This window comes from Micrasema longulum, unplaced genomic scaffold, assembly GCF_059751315.1.
Source record: "Micrasema longulum isolate JH-2025_06_02 unplaced genomic scaffold, ASM5975131v1 h1tg000027l, whole genome shotgun sequence".
Taxonomy (NCBI): Eukaryota; Metazoa; Arthropoda; class Insecta; order Trichoptera; family Brachycentridae; genus Micrasema; species Micrasema longulum.
This window is the reverse complement of record NW_028277234.1, coordinates 286,688-307,668: the sequence shown is the minus strand read 5'-3', so window position 1 is coordinate 307,668 and position 20,981 is coordinate 286,688. Positions and strand designations below refer to the sequence as shown.

General features: G+C 30.2%; 1 long non-coding RNA gene across 2 annotated transcripts in view; it reads right to left on the bottom strand.

Moving 5' to 3' along the window:
• LOC148285520 (uncharacterized) overlaps window positions 1–20,981 on the bottom strand; it is a 367,314-nt gene that overhangs the window by 71,295 nt on the left and 275,038 nt on the right. The window lies entirely within an intron of this gene.

The window sequence follows — 20,981 nt, the reverse complement described above, 5'->3', positions numbered from 1 at the left end:
AAGTATGTTGTTTAGTGTCCTCGGCACGGGTAACCCCAGTGAGGTCACATTATTTTTATTATTTATTATAGTTTGTAAGACAAAAAATATAAATAAATAAAATAAATAAATAAAGTGTTACACTGCTGGACTTGAATGTATTACTAATATTTACATGGGAAAGCTCATAGGGCAAAGTTATTGCTTTGAATATAAATAATATTTATTCATATTTCTTTGGAATCGTTTTATTAGACTCGTGATTTTTTTAACGTTTTTTTATATCTTATAACTTTTTTTTATCAAGCTGTATAATTTCCTTATAAATAAATAAACAAATGCAAATTAGTTTCGTGTTTTCGTAAAATTGTGAAACATATAAACGTGTCTTAGAATCCTTGTAATTATAGTGCATACGTTTTCGTATTTTTTTGTTGGGCAACCAATAAAAAAAAATACGCCGGAACCTCTTTATTATACTATGCCACGTGGAACATAACCCCCAAGTAGAAGTTGCAGTGTATATGTATAGTTTAAAAAATATATTTAAATGAGTTGTCTATTATTTACCCAAATCTTCCAATTTCCAGACCATTTTTCTAAAAGTCGTAAATATCTTGTGCTGTTAAAATGGGAATTGATTTGTGGTAGAATAGGATTTGAACCTTAGACATTTGATTCGTGAGTCCACAATACTACCACGAGAACACAAGCCGGTTCTTATAATTTAAGGTAATCTATTTTGTCTATGTTGGCCTCGTGGTATAGTGGCCAGCGCGTTTGCCTACGATGCAAGAGGTCTCGGGTTCGATTCCCGACATGGTTGACATGCAATATTTATTTAAAAAGGTGATTTTACACAAGAACATTCCATAGTCCCTGGACTGGCACCTGACCCGTCTGACTGATCCTCTTCATGTGAACAAAAAAATATCAAGATATGCTGTGATTGGCGTACCAATGCAGTGCCTTTTGCACCATTGGGTGCGTAAAGGTGATATTTTACTTACTTGTAATATTTTACCACAAATTTGAAAGTTAATATTCTCTTACCATAAATTGTTTGTGTTAAGTTTTACCCATATTATTATAATCAAGACTATTATATTACGAAAAAGATCTTCTTTCACTCTTCTTTCACATAAGTATTTCATAATTATAATTATGTATTATTTCTGTGCAATTTAATTATTTTTTAATAATTATACACGAATTTTCTTTTTTAAACAATTCACTTGTATTATTTTGCTTTGTGCAAATATTGCTAGAGTAAAATGAAGGTAAACATTCAAAATATGTGCATCTGAAGCAATATTTACTTAAACGTGTGTTCTTGGAAATTGAACGCAAAATCGTATATAAATACATCACTCGGTACCTTCTCTAAGGGCTCACTGAGTCCATTGTACAGGGCATAATATGAACAGTGAAACCGAATATTGGTAAAAACCATGCAAAACCTTTTCACCACACCACAAGGTGATGCTAATGGGTTTATCGTAAAAATGATAGATTTTATTTGTTGGGGTTTTCTGAAGAAGCCCGCAGATTCTGGGTCGTTTTGCGGAGTGGTGGAAAATTATTCACCGATTCCGGTTTTATTAAATGATGACCATTATGATCCCCATAGTAATATTATATGAATAGAAGCATTCCTTTGATAATAGCGCCAATGATGTGGTATCTTTACTCTCGTTTATTCTGTACTCATTTATATTACGATTTGTTATTGCAATTTCTTCATAGAGAAAATGTAATCAATTTTACTAACTTTTATTGTTGAGAAATGTTTCTAATGGCGAGGAAGTGCGAGCTGTTAAAAATTTTCAGATTCAAATTTTTATTCTTCACAATCGCAAAAATTAATTTTGAAAATACTATTCATAATTTATTTATTAATAATGTCTTAAGAAAACGAAAATAACATAATTATTTTTGAATTATGCATATATTATTTTTAGACACATTAAGGAAAAAAATAACAGAATGTTCTACAGAGTTTATAAATCAAAGCGAATCAAAAAATATATGATATTTGAAACATTTTTTTTTTGGCTCAGTTTCTTAAGAAAATTATCCGAAAAAAATAGCGTAATTTATTATTCTCACAACACATAATACACATTGTGTGGCGTTGAACGAAAAATTATGAAAACGCAGATCAAAGATTAGTAGAACGCTCTAAAATATTCAAAATAATAATTTTGAATACAAAATCAGAAAAGCCCCACTGCATCGCATATGCGAAAATAGAAAAGAATGATTCCTTTGAACGCGCTTGAACTTAATGCATAAGCGGTTAAGAACTCGAGCGAAAGTGCAACAACCGGCGTTATCATCACTGCACTATGATCACAATCTACCTGTTGGCAAAGTGCATTCGGATCAATGGATGGAGGTATGCGCCTGCGCACGCAATTGTAAAGATCTCTTAGAAATGAGATGTGCATTCTTTATGCGCGGTACCGATGCGACCTTGGACGAAGATTTTCAACTTGCCAGTTGAAGAGGTAAAAATATTTGCAATGCACAAACACATAATACATATATGTAGGTACCAATGACTTGTACCTACTTGTATTTGCCCAAGAGACGACAAAATATTGAAAATTTTATTACATCTATTTTGTTTTATCAAAGCCATTAAAAAATATGTAAAGTGTATCGTTATTTATAAACATGTACCTATTCACTTATTTTATATTATACCCTTAGGTTACTTTACTGATCGACGTATAGCTCTTAATAAAAGTGGTTTTTACAAACTTTCAAACAAAAAAGTGTAAAATATTATACCACAAGGTAAAAAATGTTTTTGAAATTACGAATATTTTTGGTATGTAGGTACTAATTATTTAGGATCAGTTGCATCTAAAAATAAAACCTTAGATTTTTTTGTAACAAACAAACCATCACGTCGTTGTAGGCAGGGATGATAGAATGTCGTATCACTCTTTTTTTGCATACAGACCTCGCTTCCTCTTCATTCATATATATTGCACGCACGCCGATTATTCCAAATTTTTAAATGTCCGTCTTCAAAGATTTGTTAGATTCAGTAATTATCTGGTTATTTTAGCTCTTCTTTCGCTTTTTTGTAATTTTTTTTTAATTACTGATTTGGGCATCGTAAAAAGTTGTAAATGAATACTCAACATCTTTCAATTTATAGTTATGATAAGAAAACAATGAATTATTGATGACCACTATGTTTTTTATTCAATTGATACTGTGTACCGTGTCATGAGTCATGGCTCGCCTAGAATACATGTAAATTCATGGTTAATTCGCGTTAACCTTCGATCTATCTGGTTTTGCATGCAGTCAAAATTTGTCTCCGTAAAACTATGCACCTTCTTAATGCATTTGGTGGCTAAGGCCATGAACATGTGTCTAATATCCAGACAAAATGCATTATTAACTATCTGTCACTATCTGACCCAGACGGAAATAATGAATAACTATATTTTGCTAGCAGACATGCAAACATCGCAGCCCCTCGTAAAAAAATCCGCCATTTGAAGTGTTCAATGAACTTGCATTCAACTGAAAAACAATATTTGAATTTCGTCGGCGACAGGCTAAGTCGGAAACAAGGTCGCGGTGGGAGCGTGCACTTATGCAGTCCATTCTTAGAAATTCATATGTATAAGAAACATTTAAAGATACCTGTAGAGTAAAATTGCCAGTGGGTAAAATATCATTCAAAAATCACGATTATAATAAACTTATGAAATAAATGTTGATAAAAAAATAAAAATATGGGTAGGATAAGTAAAAATAAATATAGGCCACTTAGACGAATATGTGGGAAATCAATGCATGACAGGGTTACAAATAATTAAATCAGGCGAGTTTAAATCCGAGTAAGGTATTTTTTTTTTTTTTTTTCAGGGAATCTCTATAAAACTAATTAATGTAAAATGAAAACGGAGTGTTCTCTGTTCATGATAGTCTCCATCTAACATGGCTCAGCCTGTTCTAAGATGAAGATTTTTTATCTTTAGAGCATAAATAGTTCTATACTAATAAAACAACAGCATAAAAAGAAAAATTCAAACTACTTAAATATAAATGCCTAGCTAATCAAATGTAAGAAAGTAAAAATCGTAGTTATACAAATATAAAGTACACATATATGTGCCAAGAATACATGTTACTTAAACATAAATAATATATTATAATATATAATAAAAACAATATAAACCAATGAAATACATAAAAATATCAATAATATGTGTACCAATTATATAAAGTACTACGTGTTTTGATTTACATATATTTTTCAAAAAAATCTCACGCTACACTATTTATATGTGCAGTTATTTTTATTTTAAAATTAGTTTTGCATTTTGAGGTATAATTAATAAGATTGATTAATAAGATTGGCGGCCTCTGTGGTGTAGTGGTCAAGACGCTTGACTCACAGACGGAAGGTTCCGGGTTCGATTCCCGGTGAGAACACAAAAATTAAATGTGATTTTTCTCAAGCCTGGGTGTTTTGTGATGTAATTCACCGCTGTAATTGGGCCTCCTGGCCTGTTGTGGTGCAAAAATAAAATAAAATAAAATAAAATAAAAAATAAAAGATTAAGAAATAGTCTCTGAGATGCTTTGGTCATACGACGACCGAGGAAGACGTGGCATGATCAGATAAACTGAAATCCTAAGTCTGGTCATGTCAAAAGCAGGCAAAATCAAAGGGCGTGTATGACAATATGTATAAATGTGGAAAAAGCTAGGAATGTATGCCAGGATAGACGTGTGTGGCGGTCCATTCTCTCTGCGTTCCCCTACGGAGAAATGGCGTAATGGTAGTAGTAATAAAAGGCAGATTACACTATTTCTCAAACATAAAATATGCTGCTATTTGACTTGAAAACACTTCCTTAAAAAAATATGCCTTTCTTGCGAAAGTAGTGGTTAGAAGAGAGACCGTTTTTATATTGGTTAACGATTTATGTATAACCATATTTATTTTTTTTATTTTTTTTTTTAATATTTTTTTTCCTCATTTTGTAGTTTTGGCTTTTGATTTTTTTTACATTATATTTTAGCCAGTTTTCGAGAACGAATGTTGTTTGATATTTTACATGTTTTTATGCAGAATAATATTATTTTTATATGTAGGTAGATACTTTTTAATAAAGACTAAATGAATGAAGATGTTTTAAAAATTACTTATCGCTTGCAATAATTTAATATATTTGTATTAATATACAATAATTTATTTCTTTGTGAAACTCGCAATTGGTACCGTTATTTGTTGTGACATTGTATGTAATATTTAATCTCATATGACTGTGTTGGTTTCAGTAAAAATATTTAAAAAAAAAACAAAACGAGAATACTAGAACAATATCACATATAACATTCTAAAACGAGATGACAGTCGAGGCTAGTAAACCAGGGACTGAAATCATTGAATAAGCTAAACCAAGTACTTAGATAACCTTTGCAAAATATGTTTAAAATATTATTATTAACAATAGAATATGAATTTTTTTTAAAAAAGTTTTGATAAATGAATGTAATCCGTAAGGGTTCATTAATTAATTATCTAAATTTTTTTATATTTTTTTTACTCACAAAAAGCTATGATACAAAATATATATGTAAAAATCTCGACCAACTTACATTAGTCTGTTTTTTGTTGATGAGAAGATATTGTTTATTACAATGCACATTTACTTAGAACAAAAAGTAATTTTCTCTCAATTGAACAATTTACACTTACTGTAATACAACAGAGATGAAAAACATTTAACATTTTTTTTATATATTTTTTTTATTTAGTTTTTCAACTTTGTTAAATTATGTTAATATTAACAGCTCCCTAAGGGGTTGAATCCAGTCCATGTCTACAAAAATTTTGACAAACTCAAAACGTTGTTAACTCTTAAAAGACTGTGGTAAATAATTACTTTGCGCGCGGTGATGTAACTTCGTGTTACCACTCGTAAAATACAGAATATTCTAAAGTTCAGACATTTGAAAAAAAAAACATGGAGAGGTGATGTTTAATATTTTTTTTCCAAAATGTATGCAAATAAACATATAATTAAGCCTTGTTGTAGCAAAATAAATTTAAAATCATCGATACACACCGCTCAGATTACGCGCGTGCTTCCCCTATCACCGTCATAAACTGACTGAAGACTGAACCTGTTTTACCCAACATCCGCCACAAAACAGCGTCTCTGACTTCCTTGTTATGAGTTCTATCGTCGTGCTCTCTCTTAGACAGATATGTTGCTGAATTAGCGGACGTTCATTCTTCGTGTAGAAAGAATAAATATTTTTTGTATTAACATCCAGCATAGTCATACAAATTTTACTTTCAAATCCAGTGTGAAAATGTCCATTCAAAGATTACAAAAAATACGAGTTAATCATTTTAAATAATAAAAAAAGATATATTTAATCATGTGTCCTATGTCGACTAGTGTGACATCACACGCATCACTAGAGTTAATTTACATTTAGTCCCTTATATAATTTTATTTTCATATTTTCGTCATAGCATATTTATGTATTAGGTAGGTATGCTAGTCATTATGAAGGTCTTAATAATTATAATGATAATAACAATGATTTTTGTGACTAACAAGTTGATGGCACCAGTTGTTATCATAACAATAAAACAAGAAATGCACTTGCAGCAAAGTCCAGAATGATGACAAATCAACGAGCGTATTCGCATTAATCATATCTGATTAATTATTGCGTTTTTCTCTTTAAGAAATATGACACCTATACTGTCGTCCGTAATATAAATAAATACTAATTATTTAATTTGTATCATTCAATAACAGTGACGTGTTAGTGTACCAATTAACGTTGAATCTTATTATTACGGATAAAGATTGAAATTGCTTATCATCCATATTAGTTAGTATCGCTTGTTCCATTTGAGTTCATATAATCAAGGTTACATTAGATTGATGACGTTTTCCAATTTTAGAAAAATTATTACTCTGTAATTAGTCAGGTACCAATTCTACGAAAAAATTAAATAAATACTAACATTTGCTCAAGATAGTTCGAGTTGAACATAAATAGATACACATAGAATACCATTTTATTGTACAATGACAGGAGATATTATATTATTTATAGTTAGATGCAGATTTATTATCAGCCTATGTTCATAAAATTAATATGATGTTTGTTAGTTTTAAATATAAAATATAGTATCAAGTACTGAGTATTGATTTTTCAAGAAAAGTTTAAAATAAATATTATTTTGAGTCTATCCAAATTTTTGTAGACGAGAACTGGATTCAACCCCCTTAAGAGTAATGTTTTTGTTCTTTTATTGTGCGTTTTATAATATGAATAATACAGGATAACATAAATTAAATATACACATAAATACGTAGGGTATAAAGCTGTCTGAACATTGTGTTAATTATCTCAGTATATTAAGGTCTCTTTGTATATTCTTACTTGTAAAAATGTTTTTTAAAAGGATATTGTTAAGTGTACTCGGCACGGGTAACCCCAGCAGTGAAGTCACATTCTATTTATTGTCAATCATTGTTTATTCTGTGGAAAATAAATAAACATGTTACAACAGAGATGAAGAACATTTTATACGAGGGAATATAGAACCCCAGCTAAAAGAACGAGCGTCGCACAAAGGCAATAATATATAGTGTTATTGCATCCATAGTGTATAGTCAGTTGGACAGTTCTTTGAAAACCACAAACAGCTTTTATACGTTTAAAGTCAAAATAACCAAGTAGATTGCTGCACAGAACTAAAAAAAAATATTATATGCTCAAGGAATCTAACATAAAATATATTTCGTATTTCTCTTAGTGTAATTTTTATTTTGTAGGTATACATTTATTATTACTATATTCCATTGCACAGTAAATTCACAATTTGTTAGCCTTAAAAAAGACTATTTTTTATCTGGGCAATAAATTGTGAATGAAAAATGCAATATATATAATGTGTGTAAAAATTTTACTGTTTTTTTTTATTCTTTTTCTCATTTCTCTTCTCTTTTTTATGTATAAATGTGTATGCATGGTTGTAAATCTTTAGTAAATAAAATCACAAAAAAGTCATCACAGTCACCATTCTGTCTGTTAGAATATATCTGTATCCCTTAAATTCTTTGATCTGTTGATTTTTGTGAACATAAAGAGTTGAAACTTTTATTAATGTGGGTGATATTCTCAACAAATTGGCAACGCCTGAAAAAGTTTTCTAATTTTCATACTTCTTAAACCAGGCGATTTTATTCACATTAAAATTTATAACTTTCTAGGGGGCTTAACTTAGTTTTTGTATACAAAAAATTGGATGTAATCCAAATATTGTTCAGTTAATGTAAGTTTATGTTTAATCCTTGAAAAAAAATTGTCATTTTCTGCATATTTAATGTATTTGATTGATTTGACACAAAGCATTATAAATACGCAGTCATATTATTCATCGTGGAAAATTACATAGCGCTTCAAAAATTAATTGTAAAAATAATATTAGGTTATAAGCCTTGTAATAAATTTAATATTACCATTAATATAATTCCTTCTCTGTGGATAGTAAATAAACAAAATATAACAATACTGTCTGAAGTTCACATGATTTTCAAATTCATGAATGCATTAAAACTTTTGTCCCAAAATGCCACCCAGTTTAAATGGAAACAGTTTAAGTATTTCACATCCGCAAAAAAATGCATCACATTAATATCAATGCAGTGCAAAATGCAAATATATGGAAAATATGTGAGAACCCGAATTAGACTATATTCGTCAGCTGTTTGGGTCTGAAATTTCATCTCACGGATCCTCAGTACACAGGTAGATTTCTTTGTGAAGTGGGTTTTGAATAATATTACATATTATTGGATTCACCTGCCCTGTCTAATATAGGACAAAACCTGTAGAAATAAATTGATATAATGGAAAGAAAGTCTTTCGCAGATCACTGTGTATAAGGAATTTTTGAATTATGGTGCGTGAAAAGAACATTTCAATGAAATTGTGTATTAGGTTTGAATGATGAATTGTTAGTCCAGTAGATATCTCCAAAAAAGAAAAAAGGCTTATACATAGCCTAGGTAAACGAAAATCGACATTTTGGATTTTGTTCAATTCACTTTGATTTAAATATAAGTGCATCACACATAATACATTTTAAAAACATAAAATCACTAAAATATAAATAAACTTTGTAATTGATACACTAAGAAATTAATAATTTAAAAAGAACAGAGAGAGAAGGGGGATAGTGACCAATTATAAAATGCTTAAGATTACATTTTAAAACTTTAAAAGTCCTTCTTTTAGCCTTAAGACATATATTTTAAAGCATGTTTTAATTGGTACAATACTCTTGATTAGCCTGTATAGAAAATAAATCTCATAAAACACAGAATTCTAAACAGAGTAGGATTATTTGTAGGTTTCGTCAAAATGATTAACTATAGAATATCCCATTCTCTCCCTGTACGCTTCATGTATGATGTAATAAAATAAACAATATATTAAAAAAACTTAAACTTATTGATTGATTTGAAAATTCAATTAACTTGGAAAAATGAAAAGAACGAATTGAAAATCATTTGAGTTTAAAAATATTTTTTTAAAGTTGCAATCTTGTAAAGTTATTTGGAATTTATAAAAAAAACTATTACATAGACAACATTTAAACCGAGTGGAAATAAACCACCTCGTTGGTTATAATAATGGTATACAAGTAAAATATATCATTATTCCTAGACTGGTATCTAAAATTTAAGACTAATAAGCTTAACTTCCATGTAACAAAAATGATTCACATTCTCTGCAATTTAAATACTTATGCCAGTGCCCTATGTACCAGCGAGTGATGATGAAAGAAATAATAAAATTGTGCATTGTGCCACTGTGATTCCCGCAGATTCAAAGAAATATTTTTTCTCAATTCTATTGGCCTAAGTTTTGTAGTGAATTTTTTTACAATCTTCTAAAGTAGAGACTTAGTGGGTTATTTAGTTTAAAAAGTCTTGAATAAATAAATAAAAAAATAGTATGACAAAAAAAAACTCTACTTTTCTAGGTAAGTTTCTTCTGGCCGGTTCTCGCTCCAACCGTTTTGGTCTGTAAAATATAAGATATACGAGCAATGAAATGATCAGCATAATTGGTATTTGCCACTCCTTGATCTTGGATAATACACATATTGTAGAATCAATCAAGTGACATAATAATCGTCCTGAGATGTTTCAGTCCAGTAGCGCACCTACGTCACGCCTGCGCCTGCGCATCGTAACCACTAATGCCAATCTGGCCACGTTTTTAATTGATCTTTAGACTGAAATACAAATACAAATATGAGACGGATTTAGCTCTCGCGGGTAATGCGCTGACTCCGGATCAGGAGGTTTAAACCCCACTCTACAACAACTTGTTTCCAATATTTTGATACGAATATTTACGCCAAAAAGTCAATGGCCTTAAAATTGAAATATTGAAGTAAATCGTAAGGACGCAAATCTTTCTTTTTTTTAATATATTAGATTTTAAATCGCTCATATCAAAAATGAGCAAGATGTGACGAGTTAGCGAACTAATGTTGTGTCTATGTGAATAATTAGGTAACAATAAAAAATATGTACTGATTTTTTATTTTATTTAAAACTTCCAGTACAAAAGTACTATGGCGGACTGCTAAAAACAATATCTTCGAGCCTACCAAAGAACAGATTGGTCAAAAGAAATGGTGGTCAAAATTTTGTACTAAAAAAACATAAATATAGATCAATAGACACATACATTAAATAAAAATAACCTAATTAATTAGAACTAACAGCTGTTTTTTAATTGGGAGATAAGGCTGGCACATATTAACTTTTTTTTAAAGTACATAATGTTATATATATTAAATGATAAAGAATGTATTGATGTTTTTTTAAGGTTTTTTTTAACAAAAACCCTATAGAAATATAAATGTTTATTTATCAAGTTAGGGTTTACTTTGTAAAACTCTGTATGAATTTTTATACTTAAATTAAACACTGATTTGAATCTACAAATTTCGATTATTTAAAAAAAATAGTAGACTCAAATCAGTGTATGATTTGAATATCTCTTCGCAACTAAACAGTGTGGGACGAAGTTGGATTGGCATGGTTTAGCTCGAAGTCTTAGTTCTTTCGTTTTTATGAATATATTGTGTATGAATAATTATTGTTTTGCCCTTTTTTGTCTTTTCTAAACAAATTTATGTTCTTTTAGTTCAGTTTCTTGCATTTATGTTCCTTCATGTTACTGTTGTAATTGGCTTAAGCCGTAAATATAATAAATAAAAAATAAACAAAATAAATAAATAAATTTCAAAATTGAAATATATACGTTTAGATTCTATGAGTAGAAAAAATCAAGTTTTTACACATTTGTTGATTTTTTAAAACTAAATTAGCATTTTATAAAAAGTTTGAAAAATAAAATTCCGCAGAACATATTGTTCAAAAGATTTCGCAAAGTATTTAATTGGTTAAAAAAACTAATCAAAGAATGGAACGAAATTTGTGAATATCTCATGAATTTATTCATTGAATTTATCTTGATGGATCGTTTTTTTTACAAAAGCATTTTTCTAAAAAATGTGTATTACACAAAAAAAATTATTTTTTTTCGTCTTAGAAAAATATTAAAAAACTAGCCCTTCATCTTTCATACGTGTTTTATGGAGATATCTACTTTTTATCGGAGCTATTTAATGTATGCGCCCGCGCGACCGGAACCTTTTGCCTTTAACCTCTTGTGGACCCATATGCGCATGCGCATTGTAACGCGAGCATCCGGTCCTACGGCCATCTTTGTTCGGCCACATTACGAGAACTTGTCGAGCTTTATGGCCGGGCTATTATGCTGAATGGCCCGATGCAGTATCTTGAATAACGAATACAGATTCAGACAGGTAAATGTTTTCTTTGACACCGGTGTATACCTTGCTCTGATTGATGACCCTTTCGGTAGTTGATCTCTATGCTGGGTGCTGAGATTAAATTTGTTCGTTCAACCGCAAACAAAGAAAAATCATCATATTAACCCCTCCCTTATCCGGACCTAATTGTGCATAGGGCATTGAATAAGTACCCGATAACAGAGTATCAGCAATGTTCTGTAATTTACAAAACAGCAAGTTTGACGCCTCAGTATTCAAAACATACTACCGTCTAATCAATTAATAAATATTACATATTAATTAATCCTAATTTTAATACAATTATGCAATACCTATGATCATTATTATTGCAAATTATTCTACCAAATCCCAAAAGGAACATTCCCACATTACCAGAAGTCAAACATAAGGATGGGTCATGGAGTCTACCACAAACTCTGAATTCGGGCAAAGAAATTTCAGGTTTCTGGGCCCCAAAGTATTCAATATGTTACCCGAACATTACAAAGCCATGACCCGAATTCAATTAAATAAATTTGGAATAAAATAGTTACTGGATTTAGGTAAAGAATAATCGGAAAACTTACTAAAAAACATTCTAGAATAATAAATGATATAAATATTGTATAAATTTATAATAAATCAACTAGTAGGTCGTCATTTTATTGTTTATTTTTGAATAAAAATGTCTGCCTTAAAACAGGTTGTACCTTGTTAGGCAGACTAGACATAATCCACAGAAATCTATTACATAAGTATGTATGTAGAGAATTCGTAAGTTTTGTAAATAAATCATTATTAACATATTACAACAGAGATGAAGAACATTAGGGAGAAGGTAATATAGAAGTCTAGGCATCTACAGGGCTTATGACCTGTCAATGGCTGGTTGAAGTGGCCACTTTACACACTGTGTAACATTTACTATTCTGCCTATATTTGAACATCTATATTCCTTCAATTCTTTCATCTGTTGATGTTTGTGAAGTTAAAGAGCTGAAACCTTTATTTATGCAGGTGAGATTCATCTAATTGAATAATTTCACCTACATACAAGGCAACGCCTGAAAATGTTATTTTTTCAATTTCTATACTTTTTCATGGACCGTGTAATTTATCAACAATATTTTGAGTTTGTTCAAATTTTTGTAGACAATGACTGTATTCAACTCCATGGGGAACTGTTTATATTAACATATTACAACAGAGATGAAGAACAATTAAGATAAGGTAATATAGAAGTCTAGGCATCTACAGGGCTTATGACCTGTCAATGGCTGGTTTAAGTGGCCACTTTACACACTTAAATAAACAGCTCCCTAGGGAGTTGAATCCAGTCCTTGTCTACAAAAACTTGGACAAACTCAAAATATTGTTGATAAATCATTATTATTATTATCGATAAGTCTATCATAACATATTAATTTTTTTTCGCAAACACGTATAATGACAACACATTAACAATGTTACTAAAATTCACAAGTCCACCGGACTTCAGTACTTAAAATATAAACTATGGGAGAACGATGCATCAGAACATAATAGCAAATACTCGAAAACCTTCAGGGAAGACATTGTCATGCAAAAATATATGGGGTCAAATTAGTCTATTAGTGGTAAATTTGTCAGGCTGAACTTTTTTATTTTTAAGGCCGAGTTGTTTGATCATTAGAAATAGTTAAAAGTCGAAAGTAATAGTTTGTATTTTTTTATAGTTTTCAGCACGCAAACAGCAAGGCACTCAAAAAAAATATACAGAATGTTTTTAAAGACTTTTATTTTATAAAATATTATCTTTAATGAACAGTTTACAATGAAAGCATTAAAATTTAAAAGTTCATTGTGATGTCAATCTTGTAAATAATATCTAAGTCAATTATACGGACCGCACCTTAAAAGGTAAAACATGATATTTCTAACACAAAGTGTATCAGGCTAACCAAAGCGTGAAACCGTTCATATCATTATTTCGAAAAATGCTTTTTAAAATTACATTCCCAGAAGTTCAATCCTTTCGTAAAATTACTGGTAGTATTATATTATAATTAGCTGGATGTTTTTGGAGTTTATTGCGCATCGAATTCATGCTCGATCTAGCATCACTTACATGCTCAAGTGAGTTCTGATCCAATCATAATGTATGTGTAATGTATTGAAGAGGGAGGGAGGGGCGGCCGTGAACCAAGACTAAGGAAATGTGACCTCGTTTGAAGTGGAAGACTATCGGAATTATTCAACCATAGTACCTACCCAATATGTTTGTATGCTTCTTATTTTATTTTGAAAATCTACTAACTCCATATCTGGAACCAATTTATAATGTTTAATAATGAACTCAAAAATGTTTTCCCTCACTGTTGAAATAAATTCAAATATAAGTCACTCTCTAGGGAAGAAATCCAGCCAGTCTGCAAGCATTTGGACATACTCAAACATTGTTGAATTAACTACCTGGTAAAAGAAGAAGTATACAAATTAGAAAATTGTTTTCAAGCGTTGCCTAGTAGGTGATTTGGTTCAGCCGGATAAATCTCACCCGCCCGATGAAGGTTTCAGCTCTTTTACTTCACAAAAGTCAACAGATGGAAGAGTTGAGGAAATGTGGATGTTCAAACATGGGCAGAAAGGTGAATGTTACACAGTGCGTAAAGTGGCCACTTAAACCAGCCAATGACAGGTCATAAGCCCTGTACATGCCTAGACTTCCATATTATCTTCTCAAAAATGTTTTCCCTCTCTGTTGAAATAAATTTAAATACAATTAATAACTTATTGTAGGGTTCTTTTCCGAAGCGTATAAATCTTGATAAACCGAAAGTTATGGTCTTTGAAAGGGATGAAATTATAACTAAATGTGAGATCAGTGTGAATGGATATATTCTGAATCAGGTAGAAGTGTTTGTGTATCTGGGAAGTATTTTTACTAGAGACGGAAAGACTGAGAAAGATATTGAAAGGATAATGAGTGCCGGGAGCAGGGTGAACAGTGCACTGAAATCTACTTTGGCCAACAAAAGTTTGTCGAAGGAAGCAAATCTAGAAGTTCACAGTGGAGCTCTGGTGCCGAACTTAATGTATGGGAGAAAAGTATGGAATTGTAAAAATAATTGTGAAATAAGGTCGAAGGCTGTCAAAATGCGATCTCTCGCCCTAATGTACGGTAAGCACTTACAAGCGTATTAGTAGGTAATAATGAAAAAATGTTAAGTATGTGCTAAATAAAAAGTGTTGTATTATATAAAGGACTGTGCGAACACAAAAGCAAGCTGTAATACAAATTAAAACTATAACTTAACTTTATATATGAAAATTAAATAATAAATAAAACAGCGTGTCTACTTAATGTTTAATACGTTCTCCCGCCTTAGTTTTTATAATAATTTAAAAATAATTATAAAACCGTTTTTAGTTTTATAAAAAAATATTTAGTCATGAATTTCAACGAACGGTAAATAAAGCCGAAAAACCTTTGTCCTAGACTTCCTACCATAGTTTGGTTGATATTTTTTTAGGTAACTATGTACCTAATAAGTAACTAGACTTTTTTATTTTATTTTTAAATTAGGAGTTTAAGCCCCGTATGCAGAGACAAAACTTAAGGTGAGGAAAGTACATTCTAATCTCATATGCAGAGAATAACTTGAAGGCGAAGACAACAGAATGTACTTACCTCACCTTAAGGTTTGTCTCTGCATACGGGTTTAAGTTTGTTTTTAACTAACACCTTTTACGTATAGTTTTTGATTGATTGACAAACATTAAAAAAAATAACTACCGACATAAAAAGTAGCATAATTGTATTGTTATTTGTTTTAGTAAGTAAGTTAACAGTCAAATATGAAATGAATTAACTTGTTTTACATTTTTTTTTCATACACTTGAAAATATGATCAATCGTACATACTTTTACATAAGCATGTAAAACAAATTGTCATACATCGTAAATAATAATAAATATGTAATATCATAAAAGTTGTTTTCAATATAACCAGTTTTTTATGGATTTTTTAGTTTATTCAAAAAAAATGTAAGTGTGGAATATTACAACTGGATATAAATAAACTTTATGTTAATTGAATACATTAGTATTAATATTTTCCATTACGTTAGAGAAAAAAGAATTCTTGTGTACATAATGGGGAGTAACGTCTTATAATAACGTGTGTATTTAATTTTTGATTAGTAAATATTTTCAGAATAAAATATAAATTACAAAAATACATACGATGTTTTCAATCAGTTATCTGCTTTACATTCTAAGATGCAGATAATAATAATATTTGTATTATCTTCCCGCTGGTAAGCAGTTTCTATGAAAAGGGCTAAGGTTAATCTTTAAATCATATCAAACGACGTATTATGCTGAAATAGATTTACAGTATTACGGAATAGGAGAAGGGACGATATTTATTCTATTTTTGTACCATAGATCTTAAATCCAACGATAAGTTAGAGCACGTTTATGATAAAAATATGTCGTGCTTTGATTAAAAACGGGATTTCCTGTCACGAGTATTTATTTAATTATTATTTATTTTTAACAAAAGTACAGTATAAAAACAATCTGTTTGAAATAGTAAAACCTATAACGTTTGAAGTAGAGACACGCCGAATATGGATTTTTTGAACCGAACTCAATACGAACATTATTTGGTTTCGCGTTTACCGAACCAAATATTTGGTCGAATAATTCGGTTCATTACACGTGTGGTTTGTCACTCTGACAAGTTTGTACAGGTTCGATAGACGCCAGGCAAAATGTTAAATACTTTAAACTTTCAATGAATGTAGAATATATGATTTAATTTTATTTCACTGTTATATTTCTTGGTATAATATATGTAAGACAGGGTACAAATTGAAGAGGAATGGGAGCGCACGCTTCCGAATGGCTGACCCCTGTGTCAACGAGGAAGACATGTAAGTAATTTGATTTTACCATTAAAACGCTGGATTAGCGCTTTTAATAAAGTCACATGCTTCCGCTGGCGGTCCCATTCGCTGATTTAGTGTGTGTTTACCATAAGCAGTTTAATATTCGGTAAATATTTGATATTTCAACAGAACTTTATGTCGAATACCAAACATATAAAACCATGCCGAATACGAATAATTATCGAATATTCGGCGCGTTTCTAGTTTTTAGTTTTAAAGATTCCACAAGCGACAAAGCACACAAGTGCTTTGTCAAATTTATAAATCATTATGATCGTACTATTCTTACTCGGATGCACATAATCGTATGGTGATCAGTCTAAGGCTTTTTTATAAAAATAATTCTCTTTTTTTTCCGATGTAAACCGGAAAACTTTGAAAAACATTTTTTTTTATCAGTAACATAATATCAAACTTACTACCTTGTATCGATAAACATACAACAACAAAAAATACCAAAAAATTATTAAAATATTCTAATATTATATTATTAAGTAAAATAAATAACTCTATAAATAAAAATGTTTTTGTTTACAGAAGAGTAATCATTGAATCATCCAGATTTTGAACCTAAACCCACCCTTTAGCACAAAAAGGAGTACCACGATTGAGAAACATGATCACTTGTAATAGGTACACATTATTATTATTGTAAGAATGTTATAATCTACATGCATTATTATATGTTAAAGTAACATCCTGCCACATGCCTCAATCTTCCAAACACTTCCTTAACACAGGAAGTGTGCCCCATTTGATCAATAATAAATTCTCATGCACTTGGCATTAAATTTATGAATTAGAATGAAATAAAAATTGTAACAAACTAGATTGCTTTTGCTACCCGTTTTCAAACTAGGACAACTTTTTTGGTAGTTAGAAGGAAAGAAAAATTGAAAACACCTTACAAGGCTCCAAAACACAAACCAATGGAGAAACGACATAAATAAAGTGATTGGAATCTATGGAGAGAAACACCACATCCACAGGCATCAGGAATAAGAGAGTGACAGCTGGAGATAGGGACGAGGTTAGAAGTTTCTTAAGGTGATGATGATAGACTTCAATTTATTCATGTATCCAGGTTGATAAAAAATACAGTTCTGTGTGTTAAATAGAACCAGAATCCTGGACGAGTGTTTTCGACTCGATGACTTCTCTGAGGTAAAAATCCTGAGTGAGGTAATTAAGTGGAGATAAGTCCGCTTATATGTGTAGTGATTGGCGCGTTGGCCTAAATTGTTTGAATCCTGGGCTCGATTCCTAACAAGGTGGATGTAAAATGTTGATATTAAATATTGTTTAAACTGCAAAATTTAATTGCTCCTGGACTGGCCCCTGAAGTGCAGGACTGTTTACTTTATTTTCATGGAACAGATGATTAAAATATGCAGCATTTGGTTAACAAATGCAGTACCTTATGCACCTGAAGCGCAGGACTGTTTACTTTATTTTCATGGAACAGATGATTGAAATATGCGGCATTTGGTTAACAAATGCAGTACCTTATGCACCACTGAGTGCAAAAAGGAAAATTATAATGAAGATAATTAAAACATAGTCATAAACTGAATGATTTACAGCTACGCGAAGCTCTACCTAAAAGATCAGAGATTTGAAGTTTTAACCCCACTTTCCCCCAAATTGATTCTTAATTTCTGATAGTGAGTTATTTATAGTTCGATGAAAATGGTTACAAAAGAGAAATATTTTTTTGAATCTTAAGAAGGCAAATGCTTATTTTTAACAATAAAAAGCTCTATTAGATGAGCATTTGTCATATATCTTTTTACACTATTACTCAGTAGAAAGATCACAATAAGTCGTTTCGTCGCTTAAATTTGTTTTTGTCATACAGACCAAAACACAAATCTACAGAAATAAAGTTTATTTTTAAGAAATAGGCATAAATAATGACCACAACTTAAGACGAAATTCGCTAAAAAACCCCTTAAACATTTTTTTTTTAAATTTGCCAATTTAATTTTATAAATAAAGGCTTTATCAGAACTCCTGTATACTTTACTCCATTTTGTTAAATATAGTCTGTTAGACGAAAACAAACTAAAGCGTCGATTTGGCAAGAACATGTTTTTAATATTCATAATAAGTTAATATCTTTTGTTTCTTACAAATTACTTTCCATCTAGTGAAATAAGGAGTGGTTCATATTTTTTGGTCTGCTGAGGCCAATCCTTTGTAATTATCAATAAGGAATCATTCTGAGGAAATTGATGGCCAATTATTACGTCATATTATAAGTATAAAAGACGAACAACTTGATCACGATAACAACATGTTCATACACGTGTTGTATTTTGGTACATAATAGAACAATGAACAATTATCAATAAAAAGAAGTCAGTACCAATATTAATACATAAATGCACTTATCTAGATGTATATTTTAGTGTCAGTACGTAATTTTACTCGTATAATACGAATAATTACACAAATACATGTATAAATGACATATTATGCAGTAGAACCTACTCAAATAGTTCTTATACACGGTGTTATGGGGCCAGGCAGTGAAACTTTCGGTTAAATTAAACGAGGAACATTCTTCGTGGTAAAGATTTAAAAATCCTAATGAACTTTTTCCAAAAACTCATTTTTGTATTTTGAAAATTGAGTATATCGTCAATTTCTCGGATTAGCATCACTTTCATAAACCTTTACCCCTCCTATACAAATAAATTGTGTTTAAATACGTTACGTTACGTTATTAAATACGGAAGTGATACGCACTGGACGTGGACAAGGGAATCGGCTTGGTAGGGATTTTTTTAAGTTTGCCAAGCGAAATGTTCCTCAGAAGTTTCACGGTCTGGCTCTGGAACACTGTGTATATAATAAAATTCGTTCATCTAAAAAAAAAACCAACAACTCTAGCTTTAAATTAAAAAAATATTTCTAACTACAGCTTTCGATATATTTTTCGGAACAAATAGTAATACGCAGTTTTGTGTTTATTCAAAAAATATATTTATTTATTATATTAGGTAAGTAGATTCCTCACAAAACTAATTAGGTAATATTTGCATTCAACTTCATAACTATCTGAATGAGTGAGTATCTTATCATGTCCGTACTTGATATTCATACATATTTTAGCAGGTAAAACACTTATTTTATTAAGGTACACAAGTTAATCACTTTGTTTACTTTTTCCTTTAAGGGTATTCTGTGGTTATTCCCAAGATAAACTCTCAGTTAAGGGATGTTATCAATAAATAAGGTACAAAAAAACTATTGTCTTTATCATTAAATCTTCATCAGCAACCTTCCGTAAAAATATCGTCAATATTCTTTAAATTTTTTGTTAAAATTAAACGGGTTTATGCTGTCTACACCTTAGGACTTTTATGAAAACAAAGTAGGCACATTCAATTATGATGCAGTCACTATTAGTAAGTGACACTTTTAAAGTTTATGAATACTAAACAAAATAAATTTGTGTACTTTATGATAAAAAAAATTAAACAAAATCATTCGTAGGATAACATGTGTATATACTGTTGAAATATATTTTATATTTCTACCAATAACACTGTTTTGGTTTTTTATTTATAGAAATCGACTGTCGTTTTTGATATTGATTTTTTTAACGACAATTGTACTAATGTTAAATCTGTTTATTTAGATCAAAAATATTTTTAACCATCAGATATTGAAGCATAAATAAGTAAAGTATATAGTTTAAAAAATATAATATTAACTCGTCTTACCGTAAAAATATAAATGAGTATATTTGAACTACCATCTAAGTCTGTTTTCATATCCGCTATAAAATAAAGAAGACCGGAAAATTTAAACCTGATTTAATTTTATTCGGGCTGTTTCATTCGTAACGCAAGATAAATTCAATTAAACATGAAAATGGTAAATACTACATATATAATACAGGTTTCTCCTGTCGGTACAGGGCAATATTATACGAACCATTGATTTTATGCAATTATGAATGCAGATCACATTAATCAGCCGTGTAATATTGATTAAAGTAGATTTTATTTAATTACCTCGTGGTTTTATGGGGAGCGTTGAGATTTACTAAAATTCTTTGCTTAGTAAAACTTTCTTTGTTTTTTTATTATTTATTAGACAAAATAATTTTAAAAACATTACATTGATTAAAAATCCAATGTACCAA